At 44.2% G+C, this 20,639-nt stretch overlaps 2 non-coding genes and 1 pseudogene across 2 annotated transcripts; all 3 read left to right on the top strand.

Moving 5' to 3' along the window:
* The first annotated feature begins 4,092 nt into the window (after positions 1-4,092).
* On the top strand, positions 4,093-4,166 carry TRNAN-GUU (transfer RNA asparagine (anticodon GUU)). The gene has a single exon. It is a non-coding gene; the product is annotated as a tRNA-Asn (tRNA).
* A 4,348-nt stretch (positions 4,167-8,514) lies between these two features.
* On the top strand, positions 8,515-8,586 carry TRNAE-UUC (transfer RNA glutamic acid (anticodon UUC)). The gene has a single exon. It is a non-coding gene; the product is annotated as a tRNA-Glu (tRNA).
* A 3,952-nt stretch (positions 8,587-12,538) lies between these two features.
* Positions 12,539-19,863, top strand: LOC134734883 (COMM domain-containing protein 6-like; annotated as a pseudogene).
* The last annotated feature ends 776 nt before the right edge of the window (positions 19,864-20,639 follow it).

Here is a 20,639-nt window from a genome sequence, read left to right as displayed (position 1 = left end):
ATTGTCTTTATTTGAAGACTATGTATGATCTCAGAAGACGTGTATGGGTTTGAGTTTACAAGGGGTGTACTTGTGATGGTTAATACTGAGTGTCAACTTGATTGGATTGAAGGATGCAAAGTAGGCCGGGCGCGGTGGCTCAAGCCTGTAATCCCAGCACTTTGGGAGGCCGAGGTGGGCGGATCACAAGGTCAGGAGATCGAGACCATCCTGGCTAACACGGTGAAACCCCATCTCTACTAAAAATACAAAAAAAAATTAGCCGGGCGTGTTGGCAGGCGCCTGTAGTCCCAGCTACTTGGGAGGCTGAGGCAGGAGAATGGCGTGAACCCGGGAGGTGGAGCTTGCAGTGAGCCGAGATCGCGCCACTGCACTCCAGCCAGGGGGACAGAGAAAGACTCCGTCTCAAAAAAAAAAAAAAAAAAAAAAGGATGCAAAGTATTGATCCTGGGTGTGTCTGTGAGGGTGTTGCCAAAGGAGATTAACATTTGAGTCAGTGGGTTAGGGAAGGCAGACCCACCCTTAATCTGGTCAGCACAATCAAATCAAGTGCCAGTGAATATAAAGCAGGCAGAAAAATGTGAAAACGTGAGACGGGCTTAGCCTCCCAGCCTGGATCTTTCTCCCGTGCTGGATGCTTCCTGTCCTCAAACATCTGACTCCAAGTTCTTCAGTTTTGAGACTCAGACTGACTCTCCTTTCTCTTCAAGGTTGCAGACAGCCTATTTTGGGAATTTGTGATCGTGTAAGTTAATACTTAATAAACTCTGTCTCTCTATGTATATATAATTTATGATATAATTATATAATAAACTCCATATATATTAGTCAGGGTCCCCTAGAGGGACAGAACTAATAGGAGATATATATATGGAGTTTATTATATAATTATATATTATATAATATATATTATATATTTATAATATATTTTAGAAATAATATATATTTTTATATAATATATAACATAATAAATATATATCATATAAATTATGTAATAAGATATATATAATATATAATTAATTCTCTCTCTCTGTCTCTCTCTCTCTCCTGTTAGTTCTGTCCCTCTAGGGAACCCTGACTAATACAATAGCCAAATAGTATTCCATGGTGTATATATGCCACATTTTCTCTCTCTTTTTCGCAGCTGATGGACACTTAGGTTGATTCGATATTTCTGTGATTGTGAATAGTACTGCATTAAACATGGGGGCGCAGGTATCTGTCTGATATCCGGATTTCCTTTGCGTTGGATAAATACTCAGCTGTGAGTTTCCTGGATTCTACAGAAGTTGTACCTTTGTTTGCTTTTCTTTCTTTCTTTTCTTTCTTTCTTTCTTTCTCTTTCTCTCTCTCTTTCTTTCTTTCTTTTTCTTTCTTTTCTCTCTCTCTTTCTTTCTTTCTTTTTTTTTTGACGAAGTCTTGCTCCAGCCCAGGGTGGAGTGCAATGGCATGATCCTGGCTCACTGCAACTTCTGCCTCCCAAGTTCAAGCGATTCTCCTGCCTCAGCCTCCCAAGTAGCTGAGCTTACAGGCACACACCACCACACCTGGTTAATTTTTTTGTATTGCTAGTAGAGACACAGTTTCACCATGTTGGCCAGACTGGTCTCAAATTCCTGACCTCAGGTGATCCGCCTATCTCGGCCTCCCAAAGTGTTGGGATTACAGGGGTGAGCCACCATGCCCAGCCTGCTTTTCTTGAGAAATTTCTATGCTGTTTTTTTATGGTGAGTGTACTTATTTACCTTTCTGCCAACGGTGTCTAAGACCTTCCTTGTTTCTGCCTCATGATCTGGATTTGTTAGGTTTTAGGGTGTTTTCTTTTGTCTGTTAAATAATGTCTCTTCTAAGTGGGGTAAGATGATATCTCATTGTGGTTTTGATTTGTATTTTTCTGACCACTTGTGATGCTGAGCATTTTCTTCATACAACTGTTGGTTGACCATTCCCATGTCTTTTTTTGGGAAATGTCCTTTGCCTATTTTCTAATGGGATTATATTGGGGGCATGTGTTTTGGCGTGTGTGTGTGTGTGTGTGTGTGTGTGTTTGCTTACTGTCAACATGTTCGAGTTGCTTGCCTATTCTGGATGTATAAAATGGATCGAGATTCAGCTAGTTAGAACACCCTGGCAGCAAGGGTGGAAATGTGGAGTTAAAGGAATCAGTGGGTGAAACACAACAGCCAAGCTGACCAAAGGGCTTTTGGCGGTTGGGTGTCAGGATAGAGTTCTAGCCGATGGTCTCAATCTCATCTCAAAATAACAAGAAACATACTGAGAATGCCCCTATATTCTGTGCCCAGATTTGATATCTAAATTTTCCCATTTTCTCTTTCCCACAGATCAGCTCCGCTCTTCATCCGTTTGTTCATTTCTGTATAGATCTTATTGTGAGTCTTATGGCTTCCCCCAAAGGAAACTGAAGAGCTCTGTCTACTTCACCCTACAGCTTCTGTGCATATCAGGAAAGATATTTTCATATATGTTCTCTACACTGACATTTGGCTGTACATTTTTTCTTATCCCACTGCAATTGTGCCTCTCTAATTTTGATTTCACAGAGTATGCACCATTCCCATTCTTTTCTTGCCAGCCTATGCCTCTTCCTGGCATGATCCTTCTGTTTATAAACAGTGTTCATCACTAGTCTGATCTGCATTCTCAGCCCTTTTGAGCTCTACTTAAAGTGGTAGTAGGCAGTTACTTTGCCATTCAAGTAGCTGAGCCAGTGTTCAGTTCATGGATTACTGCAGTTACACCCCTTTTAGGTCATGCAACTACCATGTCTCACTTTTTTTTTTTTCAAATAATTATTTATGAGGACCTCTTAAGAAAGGTTAAGGGAAAAAGAAAGTCTTCCAACCCTGTGGATCCAGGGCCTCTTCAATGTCTCTCAAAGTTTCTAGCAAATCTCGCCACTGGAACTTTTAACAGAAATGTTTGAATAAACCCAATAAGTATACTGGAGACATAGAAGTCTTCCATCTGGGGCTGCTTGACCATCCAGCCAGAGAATAACATCCTATTATTTTCCCTTTTATAAAGTTCATTTTGACCTGGTCTTTTACATAGAGTCAACTAAATTGTTGCTATTTGAAAGACTTAACTGTATTGACTTACAATATTGGGTGTGACACTGTTTTCTGAGCCTAAGTGAGATGTATGTGTGGTCTGGGTTTCTGTAATAGAAACCTCTGAACATGTCATGGAAGCTACTGGTGGAAATATTAGAGGATTTCATAAAAATTGTCCAGACTGTAGAAAACTTTAAAAAGTTAACAGCTTTGCAAATGCCAAAGGACTTGTGGGAATTACATTCATTACTACAATTGATTTTCTTGAGTCAAAATAACTGATAGATCTGGTGCATGTTTTGGTGTAAAACTTAAATATAATCGAACTAATCGTAAATTAGTGATTCCCTATGAAAAGCCATGACCCATCAGGGATACTTTTGATTGTTTGGAGCGGCGTTGGGGGGGGGGGGAGCTGCTTATTTGTTCAACTTGCTCTCTCTCGGGTCCCAGATGTCTTTGTACCTTCCCATGGGATATTTAGTACTTTCCCACGGGATATTTAAGCTTGAGAATCATATTCAGGGAGAGCTTCAGAGCTCTCTTCCACACTTAACTTACCTCTTTGAACAAACACTTAGCATGTAGGTTTGAAATTCAGAAAGAAGTGATGTAACAGGGCTTCAAAAAACTTTACCGATTTAAGGACATCAAGCTGACTTCCTAAGTGTGGATCTCTAGTTCAAATCAGCAATGAGCTATTCTCCCAACACTCACCACACCCTGTCTCCATTCCCCACTTCCTCAAGCCAATAGTAAATTTGATTTTACTAGTGTCTGAGTCTCGACTTTGGGAGTCAATTGCTTTCTGCTGCTGCTAAGAAACTGGGAAGGAAGAAAGCAAGGATCTGAATGTCACATGGCAGGGATGGTTTCATGTTGTAGGTTTTAGAATTACCCAACTCAGACCTAGACTTGCAATCAGGTAGTGGTGAACCAGAACTCTAGGTGGTGAAATCGTCATGTGTTTACCTAAGTATCTATAAATATGATCTGCAAGAACAAGCGGTTCATGTCAGTCTCTGTGGCGCAATCGGTTAGCGCGTTCGGCTGTTAACCGAAAGGTTGGTGGTTCGAGCCCACCCAGGGACGGTTGGGATTTTAGATTCCAATTCCGTTGTTACTATTTTTCTCCATTCTTCTTTTCAGATCCAGAAGTTCTACTTCTAACCTAAAATCCTACACAGTGGTTGCTTTGTAAAACACGTTTCCTAACATCCTCCACCCTACACGTTAGAGGTCCTCTAGTACCGAACTAGAGGCTTCTGTTCTTTTCCCTCCAGAAACAAATCCTTTGAGAGCTGCTTTCCGGCAGAACCTCGCAGCCAGCAAGACTTTGCAGGTGGGTGCTGGTACTAAGGAAAACAAGTATGGCTCTCTCGCTCAATTAATTTTCACAGCAGATGCTAAAGAGCTGGAGAAACCCAGTGACCTCTCTGCAATTTTAAAGGGTGGAGGGGCAGCAAAACACCACCTCCATTCTCTTAGGGTCCCGACTGCACCTGAGAATTACGTTAATAGAATATAGATCGAATTTCTTTAATACAAGTTTTACGTGGCACGGGAACACTTATGAGGAAATGGAGATGAGAAGAAGCAGTTAGAATTAGTAATTTATATACTAAATTGGATGAAGAGCAGTAAGTTGTGAAGAAGCAACTAAACTATGTGGAAAGGCTTAAAAAATAAGAGTTGTTTTTACAAGATCTCTACAGAAAAGTGCCTTTAAAAATTTAAATAGTTTAAGTTAAAAACTTAAATAGTTTCTGGCCGGACGCGGTGGCTCACGCCTGTAATCCCAGCACTTTGGGAGGCAGAGGCGGGCGGATCACGAGGTCAGGAGATCGAGACCATCCTGGCTAATACAGTGAAACCCCGTCTCTACTAAAAATATAAAAAATTAGCCAGGCGTGGTGGGGGGCGCCTGTTGTCCCAGCTACTCGGGAGGCTGAGGCAGGAGAATGGCGTGAACCCAGGAGGCGGATCTTGCAGTGAGACGAGATTGCGCCACTGCAGCACTCCAGCCTGGAAGACAGAGCAAGACTCCGTCTCAAAAAAAAAAAAAAAAATACAAAAAATTAGCCGGGTGTGGTGGCGGGCGCCTGTGGTCCCAGCTACTCGGAGGCTGAGGCAGGAGAATGGCGTGAACCCAGGAGGCAGAGCTTGCAGTGAGCCGAGATCAAGCCACTGCACTCCAGCCTGGGGGACAGTGCAAGACTCCGTCTCAAAAAATAAAAATAAATAAAAAATAAATAAAAAGTTTATTCTCTATTATTAAGGTTCAGAGTTTCTGATGGTATCTGATTCAAATTATGGGCCTGGAGGAAATAAGAGGTGATAGAGCTGGGTCTTGAAATAAGTTGGCATTCCTTGCCATGTAACTGTCTCAGATGTTATCATAAAGAATCCTCAAACCAGAGGCCGGGCGCGGTGGCTCAAGCCTGTAATCCCAGCACTTTGGGAGGCCGAGGCCGGCGGATCACCAGGTCAGGAGATCGAGACCATCCTGGCTAACATGGTGAAACCCTGTCTCTACTAAAAACACAAAAAATTAGCCGGATGTGTTGGCGGGCGCCTGTAGTCCCAGCTACTTGGGAGGCTGAGGCAGGAGAATGGCGTGAACCCGGGAGGCGGAGCTTGCAGTGAGCCGAGATCGCGCCACTGCACTCACTCCAGCCTGGGGGATAGAGCAAGACCCCGTCTCAAAAAAAAAAAAGAATCCTCAAACCAGAGAATTTCAACTTGTTCATATAGGAAGAAAGGGGGCTCTTTTGCTAGTAAGGGAGGCTCAGTGAGATTTGTGGTTTCAAAGCACTCGGATTCATAATAATCTGCTCAACTGTCTCATTTCCATTCCCACTGTTGATGAATACACCAACTGTCACAGAAGAGGCATGCTCAGACTATGAATTTAACTTGGGTTTTAGTTTTTTAACCTACAGGATCCAATTTTAGGTTCATATCTTGGCTATTCAAGATACACACACACACATATCCTATTTTTTCTGTTTTGTCTGTAACTATGGAACTCTTACTGGATAGAAAGTGGTATACAGATCATGGGAATGTGAATAGTTACAACCACTTTGGAAAGCTATTTGGACATACCTGCCACAGCTGAACATATGTATGCATGTTTCAGTAATTTTTTCCGAGGTATATACCTAAGAGAAAACTGTATAACTATATAGATATAGAGGTAGAGATAGATAAATGGGCAGATAGTCTCCAAAATACATGTACAAAATTTTTCAAGAAACCATTATTTAAAATGTTATTTAATATAACATAAACTGTACATATTTAAAGTATACAAAATGATGTTTTGACATATGTATACACCAGTGAATCCAACACTATCATTAAGATAGTGAGCATATAGGCCGGGTGCAGTGGCCTATGCCTATAATCCCAACACTTTGGGAGGCCGAGGTGGGTGGATCACCTGAGGTCAGGAGTTTGAGACCAGCCTAACCAACATGGTGAAACCCCATATCTACTAAAAATACAAACATTAGCCAGGCATGGTGGCACATGCTTGTAATCCCAGCTACTTGGGAGGCTGAGACAGGAGAATCACTTGAACCTGGGAGGTGGAAGTTGCAGTAAGCTGAGATTGCAACATTGCACTCTAGCCTGGGCAACAACAGCGACACTCCGTCTCAAAATAAAAAAAAAATATATATATATATATAGTGAGCATCTCCATCACCCCCAAGCAGTTTCCCTATAGCCTTTTGTAATTCCACAATTCCTCCCTCCTGCTCCTTACCACCTCACACTCCCTCTTACCCGCCCATCCCCAAGCCAACCACTGATCTGCTTTTTGTCAATATAGGTAAGTTGGCATTGCCTAGAGTTTTACATAAATGAAATCATACAGCATGTCCTCTTTTTTGTTTGGTATGATCTCTCAGTCCATTCAGGTGCTATAACAAAATGCCATAGACTGGGTGGCTTATAAGCAACAGAAACTTATTTCTTATGGTTCTGGAGGTTAGGAGGTCCAAGATCAAGGTGCTTGCACATGTGGTTTCTGGTGAGGGCCTGTTTTCTCACAGAAAGCAGTCTTTTAAGAAGCCTCACATGGTAAGGGTCTCTTTTATAAGGACACTAATCCTATTCATGAAGGCTCCACCTTCATGACCTAATTACCTCCCCAAAGCCCCACCTCATAATATAACCTTGGGAGTTAGAATTTTAACATATGAACTTGGGGTGTGTGTGCAAACATTCAGTCCATTGCATATAGTCTGTCTCTTTAATTTTAGACATTCTAATTTATGTGTAGTGGTATCTTCACACTCACTAGGATGGCTATAATTTTTAAAACAACAGAAAATATAAAGCATAGGCAGAAATGTGAAGAAAAATGAAACCATCTTAAACAAAATTCAGTGGCATTAAGTACTTTCACAGGGTTTTGCAACCACCATCTCAATCTAGTTCCAAAATATTTTCATCATAAGAAACTAAAACCCCATATCATTATGTGATTACTCCACATTCCCCAGACCCTGGCAGCCATTACTCTGCTTTCTGTTCCTATAGATTTACCTATGCTGGTGGGAATATAAGTGACTTAGTAATTCCACTACTAAATAGATAACCCCAAAAAATAAAAAACCGATGCTCAAAAAAATGCTTGTACATAAATGTTCATAGCAGCATTATTCACAACAGCCAAAAGGTGGAAACAACCCAAATGCCCATCAACAGATGAATAGATAAAGGAAATGTGGTATATACATAAAATATTATTTAGCCATAAGAAGAAATGAAGTCCTAGTATGTACTATGACACGAATGAACCCAAAAATATTATGCCAAGTGAGAGAAGCCGGACAAAATGTGACACATTATGTGATTTCATTTCTATGAAATGTGTAGAATACGTAAATCCATTTCAGGTTCCAGGAAACAGAGCATGGCCTCAAAGATGGGTGCAGCTCCAGGTAGGCAGGTCTCCCAGGCTCTGACTGCTCCTCCCTCTGCACTGGTGAGGGGCATATTTAGAGATCAGGAATAGGATCCTTTGGGGAGGGGGGCAAAAGAGACACATGTTTTTCTCAATCAACCGTGGGGAAACTATGTAAGTGAAGGAGATGCAGATTTTAGGAAGGAAGAAAGAAAAAGGGAGGGAGGGAGGAAGGGAGATGAGAAACTCCCGTGTCAGAGGGAGTCCGTGAAAAAATGATTTGGGAAATATTTTTCTCTTCCCCGGCTTGACTTATGACAATCTTTCTTCCAACGTTTCTACCCCTAAAGCCTTCTGCCACCCTCTGGCCCAGGCAGCAGTCACTGCATCCAGTGCTATACACATGACTGCAAAATATTCTGAAGACAATCGTATAGGTTTCTAACATGTGCCTGAGGTGGTTGAGGCGTCTGTCCTAAGATCTTTTCCCAGAAGGTGCTGCCCACATCGTGTTATCACCTCTCCCTGGTGGTCTAATGGTTAGGATTCGGCGCTTTCACCGCCGCGGCCCGGGTTCGATTCCCGGTCAGGGAAGTTTGCTTTTCTGCTTTCTGATGTCACTGCAGCGATTTCTACCAAAGTCATGCTCAGTGCATCTTCAGTTCAAGGCGGTGAACACTGCATGTGCCTTTCAACCTCTCCCAGATGATCCTGAAGTCAGTCTTGAGAACCGCGGGGCAAGGTCATTAGGGAGCCCTTGACAAGTAATAACGTTGACAAGTTAGTGTTGTCAAGTAACTTGTCATCATAGGAGGTTCACTTTCGTCTATTCGTCTTACGGGTAAAGTTAACTAACTTATTACCATATAAAAATGTTTCTGTTTTTACAAAAGACCAAACGAATTAAGAGAGGTTTTCCATGTTTCAAATATGCAAATTAGCATAATGGACTAGTTTGTTTTCCGATTTGGAACACCTGTTACCAGAGGAAACAGTAGCGCATCTGGTAAAATAACCTGGGCATTCTACATCTCTGAAATGTAAACAAACCGCCCTTAGGGTTTAAATGAGAACTCGGCAGGAGGTGGGGGAGGCAGAATTACATTTATTCTTAAAACTGTGCCTATGTCAATTCATCAAACTTTTCTAGATTTAGAAGCCATTTGAAATAACTCACTTGTTTCATGTAAAAATTACTTATATTGATTTTTAAAAATCAAGCCGGGCGCGTTGGCTCACGCCTGTAATCCCAGCACTTTGGGAGGCGGGCGGATCACGAGGTCAAAGATCGAGACCATCCTAGCCAACATGGTAAAACCCAGTCTCTACTAAAAATACAAAAATAAAAATACAAAAATTAGCTGGGCGTGGTGGTGCGGGCCTGTAGTCCCAGCTACTCGGAAGGCTGAGCTGTAGTCCCAGCTACTCCTTGAACCCGGGAGACGGAGGTTGCAATGTGCCGAAATCGCGCCACTGCACTCCAGCCTGATGACAGAGCGAGACTTAGCCCCCAAAAAGTAAAAATAAAAATCAGTAATTCTCAATAGAGTGGGGCTGAGGTGAGTCTGAATCTGCCTACCTTTTTACTCTATACGGGCAGTCCCCACTCCCTGGATACTGATGTACAGGGTGTCAGCAGTGCCTTGCAGAGAGGCGTGCCTGCAAGCAAACCTTGACTGCTCCGGAGGGCAGTGACAGCCGCAGCCGCGGCGATAATAGAATGCATGTGATCAAGAAAGCAGAAAAGCAAACTTCGCTAACCGGGAGTCGAACCTGGGCACTGGCGGTTAAGGTACTGAATCCTAGCCACTAGACCACCAGGGAGAGACAGTTTAGTTACCTGGGCAGCACCTTTTGGGACAATATCTTAGGACTGACGCTTTAACCACTGCAAGCGTAGGTTATAAACTTTTAGGAGTGTCTGGAAAATATTCTTAAAATTTCAAATAATGAGCCGGCCGGGCGCGGCGGCTCACGCCTGCAGTCCCAGCACTTTGGGAGACCGAGGCGGGCAGATCACCTGAGGTCAGGAGTTCAAGACCAGCCTGGCCAACATGGTGAAACCCCGTTTCTACTAAAAATATAAAAAATTAGCCAGGCATGGTGGCAGGCGCCTGTAATCCCAGCTACTCCAGAGGCTGAGGCAGGAGAATCGCTTGAACCTGGGTAGTGGAGGTTGCGGTGAGCCGAGATTGTGTCATTGCACTCCAGCCTGGGCAACAAGAGCGAAACTCTGTCTCAGGAAAAAAAAAAAAAACATGCTAATTATTTAAATTCTTAATTTTTCTTTACACAGAATGACAAATAAGAGCAAATAAAAAGCCCCATCATAGGAAGGACTATGGGGAAGAAAGGAAAAAGCTTTATAGTTCACTACCCTTCACAGCACTTTTCTTGCTGCTTTTTTCAGAAGAGGTTGCATTTTCACTTTGCACTAGACCCGACAATTTATGTAGCTGATGCTGGTACCAGAAGGTAAGATGAGTTTCCTGGGGTACATTTTTGGTATAGTGGTTAAGGTTTTTTTCTCAAACTTCCCAGTGGGAGTTAGTTTAAGTCTTGGTTTTGTCCTTCATTTTTCTTCCTTCCCACTATTAAGCTCCTGTTGCTGTGGCCTTCAAGATTTTCTATTGTTCTGGGGCTCAAGCAGACAAGGAACCCAAGAACACCCAGGCCACACCTTCCACCCAGGAGTCCAGCTGGGCCCTATGCCCAAATGATTGCTTTTTCTCTTTGCCCATTCCATCAAGGGTGACAGCTTCTTCCTAGTCAATTCTTTGCCATGGTCTCACTCCCTGCCTTCCTCAATCCAGAATCTGAGCAGGAAATGAATCTGGCCAAAGCACATGGTTGGATTTTCCTGACCCAGTGCTTCAAAAAGGCCAAACCTCACCTCTGCTCCACCTGCCCCCACTCTTGGATCTAGCAGCCTCACACTTCCCAGGCTTCTGCCCTGACATCCGCCTCCCTAGAAGGATGAGGAGCAGCAGCACCTGGAATTCCAACCACCTGCCACAGTCTTGCATGGCACAGGTGAGTTTTGTGGGAGATGGCGTGGGGTGGAGAGTAGACAATGTTTCTGGCATTTTCACGAATGGCCACTCTGATGCTGGCCTCTTGCTCTGTCCTGCCAGCAGGGGGTCAGACTAGGTGGTGGCCTGGGAGCAAATGGGGCATGAGCAATCAATGCTTCCTATCTATCTAGGCCCAGTGTAAAAGTGGGCAGTTAGAGGAGATGTCGACTTTAGATTCATCTCCTTCCTCATTAGCATAGTTGGTGAGTATTCCCTTCTGTCCTGAGAGATCTGGATTTGATCCCCCTGCCATTTAACTAATTTGTTACCACTTCACTTTTGTTTATTCATTTTATATCCTGGCTTACAATTAACCAATTCGTTACCATATAGATATATGGTTTTTATTTTACAAAAACTCTAAATGGATTATGTGTGGCCTTCTTGACCTCACAAGCTCAGTAAAGGGTATTGGCTGGCTCTGGACTTCCCTAATGAGCCACCTTAAACACCTGGTGACAGCTGCCAGTGCAAAGGCCAAGGGCTGCTAATACCGGACTGCCTAGAACTCCATAATTTTAACTACTTTCAGGATTTCAAAGTGGTGGAAAGTTTTATTAATTACTAATACTATGACTGTGCTAATCCACCCATTCTAGATTTAGAATATACCTGAGAGACTACATGTTTCCGTGTCAAAATTAAACGTACTCAGGAGGCCAAGGCAGGAGGATCGCTTGAGCCCAGGAGTTTGAGAGCAGCCTGGGCAGCATAGTATAACATCTCTTAAAAAAAAAAAAAAAAGAAGAAGAAGAAATAGAGAGGAAATTAAACAAAAGTATACATTAGTGATTCTCAACATGGGTGGGCCTAGTCCCCTTAAGGAGCATTTCAGAATTCCTCAAAGGACATCAGCCTTCACAGCCTCCCTACCCATCAGGTGCTGATGAGATTAGCAACCAGATGTTTGGCCTCCTCATTTGCTTCCCTTGAGAATTGTGGCTACAGATATTAGGAGCTCACTACCATTCTTAATTTACCCCTTTGAGTAAACGATCAACATTTTTCTTTTAAACATGTATTTCAGGCCGGGTGCAGTGTCTCATGCCTGTAATAACAGCACTTTGGGAGGCTGAGGTGGGCAGATCATTTGAGGTCAGGAGTTCCAGACCAGCCTGGCCAACATGGTGAAACCCCATCTCCACTAAAAATACAAAAATTAGCCAGGTGTGGTGGTGCACGCCTGTAATCCCAGCTACTTGGGAGGCTGAGGCAGGAAAATCACTTGAACCTGAGAGGCAGAGGTTGCAGTTAGCTGAGATCATGCCACTGCACCCCAGCCTGGGTGACAGAGCAAGACTCTGCCTAAAAAAAAAAAAAAAATATATATATATATATATAGATAGATAGATAGATATAGATATATGTATTTCAGAATGAAGTAACGATACTGGACTACAGAAGCATTACTGAGATGCTGTGGTCATCAGGCCAAGCGTCCTGGATGGGAATCTGTGGGGAGGCATTCCCCCATGCCCACAGTCCCCTCACTCTTTAGCCAGCGTATGTTTAGGTTTGGTTCTTGACCAAGGTCTCAGGCTCAACTCATGGGTGTGTGCTTCAACATGGGTTGCTTCCTTCCTTCCTTCCTTCCTTCCTTCCTTCCTTCCTTCCTTCCTTCCTTCCTCCCTCCCTCCCTCCCTTTTCTTTCTTTCTGTATTGAGGCCAAAGTCTCACTCATTGCCCAGGCTGGAGTGCAATGGTGTGATCTCAGCTCACTGCAACCTGCACCTCCCGGGTTCAAGCGATTCTCCTGCCTGAGCCTCCAGAGTAGCTGGGATTACAGGCACCCACGACCACGCCTGGCTAATTTTGTATTTTAGTAGAGATGGGGTTTCACCATGTTGGTCAGGTTGGTGTCAAACTCCTGACCTCAGCTGATCCACCCGCCTCGGCCTCCCAAAGTGCTGGGATTACAGGCGTGAGCCACGGTGCCCAGCCTATTGATCTGTCTTTGAATTCACTAATCTTGTCTCCTGCTGTGTCCAATTTGCTGTTAAACCCATTCAGAGAGTTCTGTTCTAGAAGTTTGTGTCTCTATTCCAATTCTCTGTTGAAATTCTTCTCATCTACTTTCCATCTTTTCCTCTATTTTTTAAAAATAAAATTGTGATTATTTTAAAGTTCTTGCCTGTGAACTTAAACAATTGGATTATATTTGTTTCTGCTTCTAGTGTTTGCTTTTTTCTCTTGACCATTGGTCACATTTTCCTTTCTCTTCACATGTCTCCTAATTTTTATTGTATGCTGGACATTATGTAAAAAATAACTACAGAGGCCAGGCTGGTGGCTCACACCTGTAATCCCAGCACTTTGGGAGGCCGAGGTGGGCGGATCATTTAAGGTCAGGAGTTCAAGACCAGCCTGGCCAACATGGTGAAACATGGTGAAACTCCATCTCTACTAAAAATACAAAAATTAGCTGGGCATGGTGTTGTGTGCCTGTAATCCCAACTATTCAGGAGGCTGAAGCAGGAGAATCACTTGAACCTCAGAGGTGGAGGTTGCAGTGAGCCAATATCACGCCACTGCACTCCAGCCTGGGCGACAGAGTGAGACTGTCTAAAAAAAAAAAAAAATATGCCGGGCGCGGTGGCTCACGCCTGTAATCCCAGCACTTTGGGAGGCCGAGGCGGGCGGATCACAAAGTCAGGAGATCGAGACCATCCTGGCTAACACTGTGAAACCCCGTCTCTACTAAAAATACAAAAAATTAGCCGGGCGAGGTGGCAGGCGCCTGTAGTCCCAGCTACACGGGAGGCTGAGGCAGGAGAATGGCGTGAACCCCGGGGGGCGGAGCCTGCAGCGAGCCAAGATCGCACCACTGCACTCCAGCCTGGGTGAAAGAGCAAGACTCTGTCTCAAAAAAAAAAAAAAAAAAAAAAAAAATATATATATATATATATATAGAGAGAGAGAGAGAGAGAAAGAGAGACAGAGAATATATATATATTCTCTATATATACAGAGAGATAATAAATATATATATAAAGCTTTTTTTTTTTTTTTTTGAGACAGAGTCTCGCTCTGTTGCCCAGGCTGGAGCGCAGTGATGCCATCTTGGCTTACTGCAAGCTCCGCCTCCCGGGTTCATGCCATTCTCCTGCCTCAGCCTCCCGAGTAGCTGGGACTACAGGTGCCCACCACCACACCCGGCTAATTTTTTGTATTTTTAGTAGAGACGGGGTTTCACCATGTTAGCCAGGATGGTCTTGATCTCCTGACCTCGTGATCCGCCTGCCTCTGCCTCCCAAAGTGCTGGGATTACAGGTGTGAGCCACCGCGCCCAGATAAAAGCATATTTTTCTCTTTTTCTTTTCTTTTCTTTTTTTTTTTTTTTTTGAGAAGGATTCTTGCTGTCACCCAGGCTGGAGTGCAGGGGCACAATATTGGCTCGCTGCAACTTTCGCCTCCCAAGTTCAAGTGATTCTCCTGCCTCAGACTCCTGAGTAGCTGGGACTACAAGCATGAGCCACGACGCCCGGCTAATTTTTTTGTATTTTTTAGTAGAGATGGGGTTTCACCGTGTTGGCCAGGCTGGTCTTGAACTCCTGACCTCAAGTGATCCACTCGCCTTGGCCTCCCAAAGTGCTGGGATTACAAGCATGAGCCACCATGCCTGGCCAAAATACATGTTTTTCTTGAGTTGTCTTTGTCTCATGGATTTGTAGGAGTAGTTTTGATATTATGTTGTGAATATCTTCACCCCAGTCAGTCCTCTTCTATTTCTCCCAAAAGGTATTGTATACTTTCACTTTTTTTTCCTCTTATCACTCACGGGCACACAAAATTGATTCAATCATCTCCCTCAGTTTATTGCACTTTATTTATTTATTTATTTATTTTTTATTATTTCTTTATTTTGAGATGGAGTCTTATTCTGTCACCCGGACTGGAGTGCAATGGCACGATCTTGGTTCACTGCAACCTCCACTTCCCAGGTTCAAGCGATTCTCCTGCCTCAGCCTCCTGAGTAGTGTGGACTACAGGCATGCGCCGTCATGCCTGGCTAATTTTTGTATTTTTAGTAGAGACAGGATTTTGCCATGTTGGCCAGGCTGGTCTCGAACTCCTGACCTCAAGAGATCCACCCATCTCAGCCTCCCAAAGTGCTGGGATTACAGGCATGAGCCACCCCGCCCAGCCCTATTGCTCATTATAATCATTGATTGGGTAAGATCCCTGTTCTGTTATATTGTCTCATTTTTTTCTCCTCACCTTCCATTCTTTTTTTTTTTTTTTTTTTTTTTTGAGACGGAGTCACACTCTGTCTCCCAGGCTGGAGTGCAGCGGCACAATCACGGCTCACTGCAAGCTCTGACTCCGGGGTTCACGCCATTCTCCTGCCTCAGCCTCCTGAGTAGCTGGGACTACAGGCGCCCGCCACCACGCCTGGCTAATTTTTTATATTTTTAGTAGAGACAGGGTTTCACCGTGTTAGCCAGGATGGTCTCGATCTCCTGACCTGGTGATCCGCCCGCCTCGGCCTCCCAAAGTGCTGGGATTACAGGCCTGAGCCACCGCGCCCGGCCTCATCTCCCATTCTTACACCAATTCCTCTCCCCTAAAATGCACCCAGTTTTGTATATTTAGTCTGTTTTTTAAATATACATATTATTTCTAAAAATATTAGGCCAGGCACGGTGGCTCATGCCTGTAATCCCAGTACTTTGGGAGGCCCAGGCAGGTGGATCACCTGACATCAGGAGTTCAAGACCGGCCTGGCCAACATGGTGAAACCCCATCTCTACAAAAATACAAAAAAATTAGCCAGGCATGAAGGCAGGTGCCCGTAATCCCAGCTACTCAGGAGGCTGAGGTGGGAGTATCGCTTGAACTCAGGAGGCAGAGGTTGCAGTGAGCCAAGATCGCGCCACTGTACTCCAGCCTGGGTGACAGAGAGACTCCACCTCAAAAAAAAAAAAAAAGAATCTGGAGATATAATGGAGATATAAAAGGTATCAGTGTTTGTGTATGTGAGAGTGTGTTTATTTAACAAAATGCAATATTGTATATTTGCAAAAATGGGTTTCTGCTATGAATTTTATGCTGTTTCCTACTCCCTTTTCACTGTTTTTGTGAAAACAGTGTATTTTTATTCTCTCTCTTTTGCATCAGTAAACCAAGCCTAAGTAAATCTATGCATTAGTGATGGACATCTGGACTGCCTCCAATTCTCACCATCACACACAGTCCTGTCATGAATATTCTGATACATGTCTCCTTATAGACCTAGGTGCTAGTTTCTCTTAGGTATATAGTTAGAAGGATTGCTGAGTCTTAAAGCATACAGTTACTTAAATACTTAACAGGTTGCTTCCCAATATGCTGTACCTGTTTAATTCCCATCAGCAGGACATGAGACTTCCCATTTGCCTATGTTTTATTTTATTTTATTCTATTCTATTTTATTTTTTTGAGACAGAGTCTTGCTTTGTCACCTAGGCTGGAATGCAATGGCATGATCTCAGCTCACTGCAGCCTCCACCTCCCAGGTTCAAGCGACTCTCCTGCCTCAGCCTCCCGAGTAGGTGGGATTACAGGCATGCACCACCATGCCCAGCTAATTTTTGTATTTCTAGCAGAGTTGGGATTTCACCATGTTCATCAAGCTGGTCTCAAACTCCTGACCTCAGGCGATCCACCCACCTCAGCCTCCCAAAGTGCTGGGATTACATGCATGAGTCACTGTGCCTGGCCTCTCATTTGCCTATATGTTACCCAAGACATAACTTTCTAATGTTTACCAAAGATATAAATTGGTATCTCGCCATTTTAATTTATTTCCATTTCTCTGATTACTAGTGAGGTTCATCATTCTTCATATTTTTAGCTACTTAGCTTTCCCCTTCTTAAGTTGGACTATTCACATTCTTTTTTTTTTTTTTTTTTGAGACGGAGTCTCGCTCTGTCGCCCAGGCTGGAGTGCAGTGGCGCAATCTCGGCTCACTGCAAGCTCCGCCTCCCAGGTTCACGCCATTCTTCTGCCTCAGCCTCTCCGAGTAGCTGGGACTACAGGCGCCGACAACCACAGCCGGCTAATTTTTTGTATTTTTTAGTAGAGACGGGGTTTCACCGTGGTCTCGATCTCCTGACCTCGTGATCCGCCCGCCTCGGCCTCCCAAAAGTGCTGGGATTACAAGCGTGGGCCACCGCGCCCGGCGGAACTATTCACATTCTTTACCCATTTTTTTCTGTTAGGTTTCCCGTTGGGTATTTTTTTTTCTTTCTAATTTCAGAAGTTCCTTGTATATTCTAGAATCTAGTTATAAATCCCTTGTTTGTTTTAGATATCATATCTTCCCTTGTTATTATCTCTTCGTCCATGATATGCCTCATTGAAGTCTTTCATATAGAGTTGCTCAGATTCATCCATTTATTTTCCCTCTATGCTGTATGGTTTTACGATCTTTTATTTTAAAAATTCTTTCCCACCCCAAGGTAACAAAAACGTTATTCTGAATTTTTGTCTATTAGCTTCATGGTTTCATCTTTGACTTTTTGATATCTAATCTATCGGAAATTGGTAACTGTGTGAGTTATAATCCAATTTTATCTTTCCAACACACTGTAAGTCAAGATTTTCTCAAGATTATCCACTAAACAACTCATTAATTCAAATACTATATCATATATGAAATTTCCGTTCACACTCAGGTCTGTTTGTGGATTCTGTATTCTGTTCCATTGGGTAGTTATTTATTCTTGTGTCAGTGCTACACAGTTTTTAAAATTTACTATGGCTATTATCTTTTTTTTTTTTTTTTTTAATAGAGATGAGGGTATCGCCATGTTTGTTGCCCAGGCTGGTTTCAAACACCTGAGCTCTGAAGGGGGCTAGCCCCTCCACACCTGTGGGTATTTCTCCTCAGGTGGGACGAGAGACTGAGAAAATAAAGAAGACACAGAGACAAAGTATAGAGAAAGAACAGTGGGCCCAGGGGACCGGCGCTCAGCATACAGAGGACCCGCACTGGCACTGGTCTCTGAGTCCCCTCAGTATTTATTGATCACTATCTCTACCATCTCGGAGAGGGGGTGTGGCAGGACAATACAGTAATAGTGGGGAGAGGGTCAGCAGGAAAACATACGAGCAAAGGTCTCTGTGTCATAAATAAGTTTGAGGAAAGGTGCTGTGCCTTGATGTGCATGTACACAAACATCTCGGTGCATTAAAGAGCAGTATTGCCGCCAGCAAGTCTTACCTCCAGCCCCAAGGCAGTTTTCTCCTATCTCAGTAAATAGAACGTACAATCAGGTCTTACACCAAGACATTCCATTCCCAGGGACGAGCAGGAGACAGATGCCTTCCTCTTATCTCAATTGCAAAGAGGCCTTCCTCTTTCACTAATCCTCCTCAGCACAGATCCTTTAAGGGTGTCGGGCTGGGGGACCGTCAGGTCTTTCCCTTCCCACGAGGCCATGTCTCAGGCTATCACATAGGGAGAAACCTTGGACAATATCTGGCTTTCCTGGGCAGAAGTCCCTGCAGCCTTCCGCAGTGTATGTGTCCCTGGGTACTCGAGATTAGAGAATGGCGATGACTTTTACCAAGCATACTGCCTTCAAACACTTTTTTAACAAAGCACATCCTGCACAGCCCTAAATCCGTTAAACCTTGAGTCAATGGCCAGGCGCTGTGGCTCACGCCTGTAATCCCAGCACTTTGGGAGGCCAAGGTGGGCGGATCACGAGGTCAGGAGATCGACACCATCCTGGCTAACACGGTGAAACCCTGTCTCTACTAAAAATACAAAAAATTAGCTGGGCGTTGTAGCGGGCCCCTGTAGTCCCAGCTACTCCGGAGCCTGAGGCAAGAGAATGTCGGGAACCCCGGAGGCGGAGCTTGCAGTGAGCGGAGATGGCGCCACTGCACTCCAGCCTGGGAGACAGAGCGAGACTGTCACAAAAAAAAAAAAAAAAAAAAACCTTGAGTCAACACAGCACATGTCTCTGGGGCACAAGGTTGGGGCTAGGGTTACAGATTAACAGAATCTCAAGACAGAAGAATTTTTCTTAGTACAGAACAAAATGCAGGTTTTTTGTTGGTTTGTTTGTTCGTTTGTTTTGAGATGGAGTCTCACTCTGTCGCCCAGGCTGGAGTGCAGTGGCACGATCTTGGCTCACTGCAAGCTCTGCCTCCCAGGTTCACGCCATTCTCCTGCCTCAGCCTCCCAAGTAGCTGGGACTACAGGCACCTGCCACCACGCCCGGCTAATTTTTTTGTGTTTTTAGTAGAGACGGGGTTTCACCGTGTTAGCCAGGATGGTCTCAATCTCCTGACCTTGTGAGCCGCCCACCTCGGCCTCCGAAAATGCTGGGATTACAGACATGAGCCACCATGCCCGGCCGAGCTTGTTGATTTTCAATGGAAACTGGGTTTGGCTGTGAGCTGTGACAGTTGCAGATCTCTTAAGTATCCTTATGTGCAGTGATGTGGCACCCATTCAGGCCAAGTAAAGACCAAGTCCTTTGAGATGACAATTCCACAGTTTCAGAATTTCTGCAGACAATTCAAGGAGATTGCTGCAGTTATTGAAACTATGTGAAATGGATTATTTGGTTGATAAATTACTATCATTCTAAAGTCATGGACTTCACTTTCTGCAACAAAACCGCATAAGAATGAAATATTTATTGAATGAAAATTGCACTTTTTTTTTTTTTTGAGACGGAGTCTCGCTCTGTCGCCCAGGCTGGAGTGCAGTGGCTCGATCTCGGCTCACTGCAAGCTCTGCCTCCTGGGTTCACGCCATTCTCCTGCCTCAGCCTCTCCGAGTAGCTGGGACTACAGGCGCCCGCCACCACGCCTGGCTAATTTTTTTTGTATTTTTAGTAGAGACGGGGTTTCACCGTGGTCTCGACCTCCTGACCTCGTGATCCACCTGCCTCGGCCTCCCAAAGTGCTGGGATTACAAGCGTGAGCCACCGCGCCTGGCCAGAAAATTACCCTTTTGTTTTTTCTTTTCTTTTTTTTTTTTTGACATGGAGTTTCACTCTTTGTTGCCCAGGCCGGAGTGCAGTGGCAAAATCTCAGCTCACTGCAACCTCTGCCTCCCAGGTTCAAGTGACTCTCCTGCCTCAGCCTCCTGAGCAGCTGGGATTACAGGCACCCACCAGCATACCCCGCTAATTTTTGTATTTTTAGTAGAGATGAGGTTTCACCATGTTGGCCAGGCTGGTCTCGAACTCCTGACCTCAGGTGATCCGCCCACCTCAGCCTCCCAAAGTGCTGGATTACAGATGTGTGCCACTGCAACCAGCTGTTTTTCCATTTTTAAAAATAATTTTAAAAATTCAGACCAAAAAAAAAGATAATAGCGGCCAGGCTCATTGGCTCACGGCTGCAATCCCAGCACTTTGGGAGGGTGGGTGGATCACTTGAGCTTGTGGGGGAAACAAAGAGAGATCAGACTGTTAATGTGTCTATGTAGAAAGAAGTAGACATAAGAAACTTCATTTTGGGCCAGGTGCCTTGAACCCAGGAGCCGAGAACGTGCTAAGAAAGGAGACCACTGCTACTCCTGCTGCCCTCCTCCCCCCACCTTGCCTAGTTCACAAGACAGGAGGAAA

The sequence above is a fragment of the Symphalangus syndactylus genome, chromosome 12 (genome assembly GCF_028878055.3).
Source record: "Symphalangus syndactylus isolate Jambi chromosome 12, NHGRI_mSymSyn1-v2.1_pri, whole genome shotgun sequence".
Taxonomy (NCBI): domain Eukaryota; kingdom Metazoa; phylum Chordata; class Mammalia; order Primates; family Hylobatidae; genus Symphalangus; species Symphalangus syndactylus.
This window is presented reverse-complemented; position numbering and strand designations above follow the sequence as displayed.